The 10759-nt window shown below is 37.9% G+C and overlaps 1 pseudogene; it reads right to left on the bottom strand.

The window, feature by feature from the left end:
• Window positions 1-558: 558 nt before the first annotated feature.
• LOC107529473 (elongation factor 1-alpha 1 pseudogene) lies at window positions 559-2283 on the bottom strand (annotated as a pseudogene).
• Window positions 2284-10759: the final 8476 nt, after the last annotated feature.

Genomic DNA, 10759 nt, shown 5'->3' with positions numbered 1-10759 from the left:
GAGCTAATGGATTTAATTGACATACAGAACATTTCATCCCAAAGCAGCAGAATACACATTCTTCTAAAATGCACATGGAACATTCTCAAAAACAGACCACATGTTAGGGTACAAAGCAAGTCTCTACAAGTTCAGGAAGACTGAAATCATACCAAGCGCCTACTCGGATCACAATGGCATGAAACTAGAAAAAAACTCAAAAGCATTCCAAGAAATGGAGGCTAAATAACATGTTATTAAGCAATGACTTGGTTACCGATGAAATCAAGGAAGAAATCAAAAACTTCCTGGAAAAAAACAAAAATGGACAACAACTCAAAATATGTGGGACACAGCGAAAGCAGCCCTGAGAGGAAAGTTCATAGCATTACAGGCTTACCTCAAGAAACAAGAAAAAGCTCTACTAAGCCATCTAACACAACAACTAAAAGAATTAGAAAGAGAACAGCAAGAAAAGCCCCAAGGAAGTAGAAGGAAGGAAATAATAAAGATTAGAACAGAAATTAATGACATAGAGACTAAAAATACACTACAAAAGATTAATGAAACAAAAGAGCCGGTTCTTTTTTTGTTCTTTTTTTTTTCTCATTAAACTTTCTTTTAATGGGTTTCAAAATTCTTTAACAGAATTTTGGTCAAGTTGTTTCCATTAAAAAGTACTGATTTTAAACACTAATAACTTAAAAACTGCCACACACATCAAAAAAACCCAATGGTCCACAAAACATTCTCCTTTCCTTCTGAAGGTTTTACGATGCATTGTAATCATTAACCAGTCTTTTACTATTAAACTTAAAAGGCCAATTGAGACAAATAATTCTGAGACCGTTCTTCCACCACTGATTAAGACTGGGGTGGCAGGTATTGGGGATAATATTTATTTAGCCTTCTGAGCTTTCTGGGAAGACTTGCTGACTTTGCCAGCTCCAGCTGCCTTCTTGTCCACTGCTTTGATGACACAAATAGCAACTGTCTCATATCACGAACAGCAAAATGGCTCAGAGGAGGGTAGTCAGAGAAGTTCTCAACACACATGGGCTTGCAAGGCACCATATCAATGATGGCAGCATCACCAGATTTCAAAAACTTAGGGCCATCTTCCAGCTTTTTCCCAGAATGACCATCAGTCTTCTCCTTCAGCTCAGCAAATTTGCAAGCAATATGAGCTGTGTGACAATCCTGCACAAGTGCATACCCAGCACTGATTTGGCCTGGATGGCTCAGGATAATCACCTGAGCTGTGAAGCCAGCTGCTTCCACTGGTGGGTCATTTTTGCTGTCACCAGCCACATTGCCACGATGAACATCTTTGACAGACACATTCTTGACATTGAAGCCCACATTGTCCCCAGGAAGAGCTTCACTCAAAGCTTCATGGTGCATTTCAACAGGCTTTACTTCAGTTGTAACACTGACTGGAGCAAAGGTGACCACCATGCCGGGCATGAGAACACCAGTCTCCATTCGGCCTACAGGGACAGTACCAATACAACCAATTTTGTAGACATCCTAGAGGGGCAGACGCAGGGGCTTGTCAGCTGGACAAGTTGGTGGTAAGATGCAATCCAGAACTTCAAGCAGTGTGGTTCCACTGGCATTGCCATCTTTACGATGACTTTCCATCCCTTGAACCAAGGCATATCAGCACTTGGCTCCAGCATGTTGTCACCATTCCAACCAGAAATTGGCACAAATGCTACTGTGTCAGGGTTGCAGCCAATTTTCTTAATGTAGGTGCTGACTTCTTTAACAATTTCCTCGTATCTCTTCTGGCTGTAGGGTGGCTCAATGGAATCCATTTTGTTAACACCAACAATCAGTTGTTTCACACCCAGTGTGTAAGCCAGAAGAGCATGTTCACAGGTCTGCCCATTCTTGGAGATACCTGCTTCAAATTAACCAACACCAGCAGCAACAATCAGGACAGCACAGTCAGCCTGAGATGTGCCTGTAATCATGTTTTTGATGAAGTCTCTGTGTCCCGGGGCATCAATGATGGTCACGTTAATACTTACTGGTCTCGAATTTCCACAGGGAGATATGAATGTTGATACCACACTCATGTTCAGCTTTCAGTTTATTCAAGATCCAGGCATACTTGAAGGAGCCCTTCCCCATCTCAGCTGTCTTCTCCTTAAATTTTTCAATGGTTCTTTTGTCAATCCCACCACATGTTTAGATCAGATGGCCAGTAGTGGTAGACTTGCCAGAGTCTACATGTCTAATGAAAACAATGTTGATATGAGTCTTTTCCTTTCTCATTTTGGGTTTGATTTAGTGGTGGTTTTCAAGACAACTGTGTTCTGGCTGCAAATCCATGGCAAAAAACCAAGAGCTGGTTCTTTGAAAAGATAAATAAGATCGATGAACCTTTAGCCAGACTCACCAAAAAACAAAGAGGACTCAAATAATAAAATGAGAAATGAAAGAGGCGATATAACAACTGACCCAACAGAGATTCGAAGGGTCGTAAGAAAATACTATGAGCAACTAAATGCCAACAAACTGGACAACCTGGATGAAATGGACAAATTCCTAGAAGCATACAACCTTCCAAAGCTGAATCAAGAAGAGGCAGAAAACCTGAATAGGCTGATAACAACTAATGAAATTGAAACAGTAATCAAAACACTCCCAGCAAACAAAAGTCCTGGTCCAGATGGAATTACAGGCGAGTTTTAGCAAACATTCAAAGAAGAATTAACACCTATTCTCCTCAAAATATTTCAGAAAATTCAAGAGGAGGGGAAAATCCCAAGCTCTTTTTATGAGGCAAGCATCATCCTAATCCCAAAGCCAGATAAAGACACTACAAAGAAAGAAAATTACAGGCCAATACCCTGACGAACACAGATGCTAAAATCCTCACTAAAATACTAGCAAACCAGATCCAGCAATACATTAAAAAGGTCATACACCATGATCAAGTGGGATTTATTCCAGGGGTGCGAGGCTGGTATAACATATAACATGCACAAATCAATAAAGGTGATACATCACTTAAACAAAATGAAGGACAAAAATCACATGATCATATCAATAGATGCAGAAAAAGCATTTGACAAAATCCAGCACCCATTTCTGGTAAAAACTCAGCAAAGTGGGAATAGAGGGAATGTACCCATATATGACAAACCTACAGCCAACATTGTACTCAATGGTCAAAAACTAAAACCATTTCCCTTAAAAGCAGGAATAAGACAGGGTTGCCTGCTTTCACCACTATTATTCAACACAGTACTGGAAGTCCTTGCCACAGCCATCAGACAGGATGAAAACAGAAATAGTATCCAAATTGGAAAAGAGAAAGTAAAACTGTCATTATTTGCAAATGACATGATATTGTAAATAGAAAACCCTAAAGACTCCATCAAAGTACTACTAGATTTGATAAATGAATTCAAGAAGGTACCTAGATACAAAATTAACATCCAAAAATCAAAGGTATTTTTATACACCAATTCTCAAAAAGAGAAACTAAAAAAACAATACCATTTACCATTGCAACTAAAAAAACAAGATACCTTGGAATAAACTTAACCAAGGATGTAAAAGACCTGTACTCAGAAAAAATACAGGACACTAAAAAAAGAAATAGAAGAAGGTATAAACAAGTGGAAGAATATACCATGTTCATGAATTAAAGAATTAACATCATTAAAATGTCCATACTACCCAAAGCAATATATAAATTCAATGCAATCCCTATTAAAATACCAACAGCATATTTCACAGATCTAAAACAAACACTTTTAAAATTTACATGGAATCAAAAAAGACCCTGAATAGCCACGGCAATCTTGAGAAAGAAGAATAAAGTTCGAGGGATCGCTTTACTGGATATCAAACTATACTACAAACTCATTGTAATCAAAACAGCCTGGTATTGGTACAACAGACATACAGATCAATAGAACAGATCAGAGACCCTAGAAATAGACGCATGCCATTATGGTCAGTTAATATTTGACAAAGGAGGCAAGAGCATACAATGGAGTAAAGACAGTCTCTTTAATAAATGGTGTTGGGAAAATTGGACAGGTATATGCAAAAAAAAATGAAACTAGTAGATCACCAAATTACTCCACACACAAGAATAAATTCAAAATGGATAAAAGACTTAAATGTAAGTCGTGAAACCATAAAAATCCTGGAAGAAAACATAGACTACTAAGTCACAGACATCTCATAAAGTGGAATTTTCACTTATACATCTCCTAGGGCGAAAGAAACAAAAGAAAAAATAAACATATGGGAGGACATCAAACTAAAAAGCTTCTGCACAGCTGGAGAAATCAGTCTCAAAATACAAAGGAACCCCACAGTATGAGAGAACATATTTGCCAAGGATACATCTGATAAAGGGCTAATTTCCAAAGTGTACAACGAACTCATACAACTCAACAAGAGGAAGACAAACAATCCAACCTGAATAGGCACTTCTCCAAAGAGGACATACAGATGGCCAACAGACATATGAAAAATGCTCAATGTCACTAATCATCAGAGAGATGCAAATTAAAACCACAATGAGATATCACTTCACACCTGTAAGAATGGCTACCATCAACAAATCAACAAATGACATGTGCTGGCGAGGTTGTGGAGAAAGGGGTACCCTGGTACACAGTTGGCAGGAATGCAGACTGGTGCAGCCACTATGGAAAACAGTATGGAGGTTCCTCAAAATATTAAAAATGTAACTGCCTTTTGACCTAGTGATGCCATTTCTAGTAATATATGCTAACAATCCTGAAACACTCACTAGAAAGAATATATGCACCCCTATGTTCATAGCGGCACAATTTAAAATAGCTAAGATCTGGAAAACGCCCAAATGCCCATCAGTAGATGAGTGGATAAAAAAGCTATGGGACATTTACACCATGGAACACTATGCAGCTATAAAGAAGAATAATCTTGTACCCTTTGGGATAGTATGGATGGACCTGGAGAATATTATGCTATGTGCAATAAGCCAGTCAGAGAAAGACAGTTATCACATGATCTCACTTATATGTGAAACCTAAAGAACATAATAAACTGATGAACAAAATAGATTTAGTGACATGGAAGCATGCATCAGACTGATGAATCTCAGAGGGAAGGTAGGTGGGTGAGTGGGGAGAGATTAACCAAAGAATCTATATGCATATATGCATAACCCATGGACACAGACAATAGTGTAGTGAAGGCCTGAGGGGGGGAGTGGGTGTGGGGAACAAGGGGTCAATGGGGAAAAAAGGGGACATCTGTAATATTTTAAACAGTCAATCAATCAATGGTCAAAATAAAAAATAAAGAAAATGAGCCCTGGCTGGCGTTGCTCAGTGGTTAGAGCATCAGCCCATGCATGGAAGGGTCACAGGTTTGATTCCAGGTCAAGGGCATGTACCTCGGTTGTAGGCTCAATCCCTGGCCCTGGTGGGTGTGGCATGTGGGAGGCAACCAATTGATATGTCTCTCTCACATTGATGTTCATCTCTCTGTCTCCCTGTCTCTCCCTCCCACCCCTCTTCCTTCTAATCTCTCTAAAAAAAAATTAATGGAAAAAATATCTTCAGGACAGGGAAAAAAGAAAAAGATTCTAAGTCTTCCTGTTATTAGCTATGTGACCTTGAGCAAGCTGCTTAACTTCTCTGAGCCCTGGTTTCCTAATTTATAAAAAGGTTTGTTCAGTTTGGTTAGATTATTTCTAAGGTCCCTTCCAACTCTACTGTAATCTTATTTCATTTTAATTACCTTTGAATTTTACTTTTTATTTTTATTTTTTATTTATTCTCATTTCTTTACAATAAACATGTGTATTTTTGTAGAAAGAAAAGATTTATTTTCAAAGATACATAAATTAAGTTAAACTTTAAAAGAAATCCCTCCCAAGTATTCCCTGCATTTGCATGGTTTCTAACAAAAGCTAGAAGAGATGTTTTCTATGTGCTCACCTGGGGAGAACAGAATTTAAAGTCATACTGTAGGGAGAGCTGTAGCCTTCAAAACAAGTAATGCTTAATCTGTTCTATTTCTGAAGCACAAAATAAAACCAAACAAAAGAGAAAAATAAGCCACCGCTTCTCCAGTGCCAAGTTTCCTCATGCATAGAGATCCATCCAGAAAAACAGCCTACCCAGTCGAGTGGGACAAATCCTGTGTGCTTTTGTGGAAAATTCCCCCAGCAAACTGGCATCAAGGACACTATCTACAGCTGCCTCCACGTATGGCCAGAAAACTGCACAAATGTTGTGAGATGCCATGAGCTCTGCTGGGACAAACGCCTGAATGAGAAAGCTGTTCTACCCGATCCCATGGAATAAATGTGGCGGGTAATTCTTGAGCTGATTGCAAGGCCATCCTGAGCAAAACTAGCATAGGAGAGGTCTGGTTTCAGACCGACCGCCTCCTTTTCTGTGTCTGTTCCTGGTCCATGAATGCCCTCCCCCCGCCCAATCCACTGTGCATCTCAGTAGTGCTTGGTTCTACATTTTCATGGGCCTAAGGTAATCCTCTCTCCTCCTTCCTCATTAATCTCTCACTCTGGAAGGGACCCTAGTTATCATTCCAAAACATAAATAATGATGTGACTTCCTATAACATCTCTCCCAGGTGAATATAATTTAATGGAAACCAAGGAATAATTTCTGATTTGGGTGACCTTGGTGGCAGGCATCAGGAGCAGGGGCAGCTTCTGGGTCCATCTGAAATCAGGCACCAAAACTGCCACATTCTGAAATTACAAGATGGGGAGCCGCCTCTTTCTCTTCTGCATCTACACCTTCCCTGTAGGTGAGCCCAAACCACCCCATGGCTTTAAATACCATATCTGTATTGAAGACTTCTCTCTCCAGAAATCCACACTCAGATAATCAAATTTCTGTGTGTCACTTCTAGTTGGATATGTAATGAAAATTTTTAATATGATCAAAACAGGACTTTTTCATTCCCTGGGAAGTCTTCCATCTTCTTCAGAGTACATAGCATCACCACTCACCTGATTAGTCATGACAAATATAGGAGTTTTCTTTGGCTCTTTTATTTCACTTATGCCCCACAATCAATCCAATGGCAGGTGCAGATAACTTTATATTTAAAAGAACCCCAACAACCATTTCTCTCCTCCTCCACTGCTAACACGAGCCATTATCATCTCTTGCCTAGGTTACTGCTATACTCCCACCTGATTTCTCTGATTTGAGTCTCCCTAAAACCCACGTCCCACAGAACAGCCAATTGGATGTTTCTTGAACATAGATCAATCAAGCCACTCTCCTACTTAAATTTATCAGATGCTTCCTATCCCGCTTAGAATAAAGTCTAAACAAACTCCTTGTCCTAGCTTACAAAGCCCAACACCATCTGATGCCTGCCTTCTTCTCTGACCTCACTTCAGCCACACACAGTCCAGTCACACACTGGCCTTTTTTCTATACTTCATACCCACCAACCCGGTTTCTGCTTTAGTCTTCATGTGTGCTATTCATTCTCCTGCAATGTACCTCCCAGGATCTTCCCATGGATGGCTTCTTCTTGTCATTTAGGTCTCAATAAGCTGTTACCTATACAGAGAAATCTTTCTTGACCGCAAATTTAAAGTAGTTACCAGGTCATATCACATCACTCTACTTTAATTATCTGCATAGCACTTATCATTGATATTTTCATTTGATGATTTGTTGGTTTAAGTATAAGACTTGTGTTATAATGCAAAATCCAAGAGCTTCCCCATTGTTTACCATTGTCTATCCAGTGCCTAGAACAGTGCCCAGCACACAGTGGGCTCTCAATAAATATCTACGAGATGTATGGACGAATAACCAAGAAGATAAAACAAAGTTGTTTGTAATGAAGAAAGAGGAGATCATGAGGAAGTCTTCATATCACGGTGAGCTACTTTGGTCTTCACTCATCTTGGTCAGAGCCACACTGGATGAGGGACCCAGTCTGAGGGTCCTCAGGATTTTATTTCTCATATTCAAGGGCAAGTCTAGATTTCTTCTCCTGTTTCTACATTTCTTTTAATTTTACATTAATATAACATCAAAGGCATTTTGAAAACATGAACAGCAACCCACAATACCATCATCATAAGCAAAGCAATTCTTTCCGCATATACATATTTCCTTTGAGTTTTATTTATAAGCAGATATACTTTTCACAAAATTGCAACCAAAAAATATACACTATTTTATTGGGTTGCCTTTTATCCTTACTATTATATCATAAATATTTTCTATGTTACTGCAGATCTGGATATTTTTATATTAATGAGAGCTAGCTAGCACTTATTGAGAGTTTGCTATTTGCCAAGCATAGTTCAAAGCACTGATGTTATTTTATCTGCACAATAACTTTTTAAGGTGGATACTATTATTATTTCCATTTTGTAGATTCTCCTGTTACACAAGGCACTTGCATGTGCACACCGTATGTGTCAACAAGTTTCAGTATGAGATTGTTGATAATATTAACTGGCTACAACTCATATATCCATCAATAATTGAATGCCTCAATAAACTATGACGCATCTGGTCTATATATACTATACTGCCATTAAAAATAATTACACAGAAATATATAAAATGATATGAAAAAAATATTAAGAGAAAAAATAATCAGAATGATGTGTTTATGATTCCATCAATATTTGTTTTAAAAAGTTCTATGCAGCTAGGTAAAAAAAAAGAAACTATGTATTTTATTTCATTTACATGAAATATACAAACAACACAAATCCACAGTGACAGAAAGTGTATTAGTGTTTGCCAGAAGCTGGAGAGAGAAAGAAATGGAGAGTGACAACAGGTATGGGGTTTCTCTTGGGGGTAATAAAAATGTTCTGGAAGTAGACAGTGGTAATGGTTGCATAACTGTGAATATACTAAAAACCACTTAATTATACACTTTAGAATGTTGAATTTTATGGTATGTTAATTGCATTTCAACGAAGAATACATTTTAAAAGTAACTAAAGAAAAAAAGGTTGATATATATATATATACACACATATATATTTATACACACACACACATACACACGATAAAAGGATGCCCAGAAAACTGTTAATAGTGGTATAAAGAGGTGGAGATGGACATATAAAATAAAAGGAAAGGGGTTTTTTTCCTATCTAGTTCTACATCATATGAGTCGTATGATTTGAATAATTTACAACTAGAATGTTTTATCATTTGTTTAATTTAAAATAATAGCTGATGTAGCTCAGTAGTTGAGTGTCTACCCATGAACGGGGAGATCACAGATTCCCAGTCAGGGCACACGCCTGGGTTTCAGGCTCAATCCCCAGTGGGGGGGGCACGCAGGAGGCAGCCAATCAATGACTCTCTCATCACTGACGTTTCTCTCTCTCCCCCTCTCCTTTCCTGTCTCTGAAATCAATATAAACAAATAAATAAATAAAATAATAAATTGTGTAATAAAAATGGCAACAAAATTTTTAAAATTCAAATCAAGTAAGAGACATTTACATTTGATTTGTTAGCTCACCAAAGTATTAAAATCAACAGATACTATACAAATGAAAAAATTTGTAAGAAATGTCTCTTTCTTAGTTTATTTGGTCTTCAAAGGCTAAATACTTTCTCCTCCATGGTACAAAGAAAGATATTTTTGGATTCATAACGGGTTTTAACATAATACTGTATTAAACATATACTGCCAGCTCTCAACCACACAGTAAGGGTAAGCATAACTGAAGTTCACATAAAGAATAAATCTAACACTGCTATATTTTGTTACTTTTATTTCACCAGAAAGTACAAAATAAAATGCTCAAAATGCAAAAGTTAGAACGTGGAGGCATTATTTATAGATTATATGTGATCATCACTTAGAAAAGCCAATATAATCTAGAGACAAACTATTAGAAAAAGTAAGAGAGCTTAGCAGCGTTGCCAATAAAGGACTGACCTACAAAAATCAATAGAATTTCTCAACCGTCAGCAACAAGCAATTAGAAGATACAGTAAACAGTAAGATACACAACAAAAAAACAAAATATTTAGCAATTAAGCTAAGCAATAAAACAGAAGACCTCTCTAAAAGATCATTTTTTAAAATCTAATAAAGGACATCAACAATATTAAAAATAAAGTGGAAGTTGTAATAATTTTTAACGTAAATTTTTCCATCACTAATGTATAAATTTAATTTCAATGTGAACACCTTTGAAAAATTCGTATTTACTCTAAACTTTACATGGGAGAATAAAGGTCGATGCATAGCTAAGTGGACTTTAAAACAGAAAACTAAAAAGCTGGTCATCGGATATTAAAGACTCACACGATAATGCCATTAACCACCGAAAAATAGACCCACAGGACAGAATAAATATCAGAGAATCACAATCATGTGTACATAAATGCGGATAAATAAAAAAAATTGATTAAGAAAGGATATTAGGAAAAAACTTGATCACTACACGGAGGAAAATAAAACTAAATCCCTTTATAAAACCATATAAAAAGCAGCAGTGGCCACACCAACTCAGGTGGTTGGGGCATCCCCGGGTCCACCGGAAGGTGGCGGGTTCCCTCCGGGTCTGGCACGTACCTACGTAGGCTGCGTGGATCCTGGCCCGGCACGTGCAGGACCTCCCCCTCCCCCTCTCCCTCCCCTCCCCCTTCCTCCTCCCTTCCCCCTCCCCCTCCCCTCCCCCCGATCAATTTTTTTTTTAAAAACTATAAAAAGTTAGACCCAAAGACAAGAGAAGTAGAAAATTAACTTAAGAAAATACCTTGGACTTCATTCT

This window comes from Miniopterus natalensis, chromosome 4 (assembly GCF_054644295.1).
Source record: "Miniopterus natalensis isolate mMinNat1 chromosome 4, mMinNat1.hap1, whole genome shotgun sequence".
NCBI classification, from domain to species: Eukaryota; Metazoa; Chordata; class Mammalia; order Chiroptera; family Miniopteridae; genus Miniopterus; species Miniopterus natalensis.
This window is presented reverse-complemented; position numbering and strand designations above follow the sequence as displayed.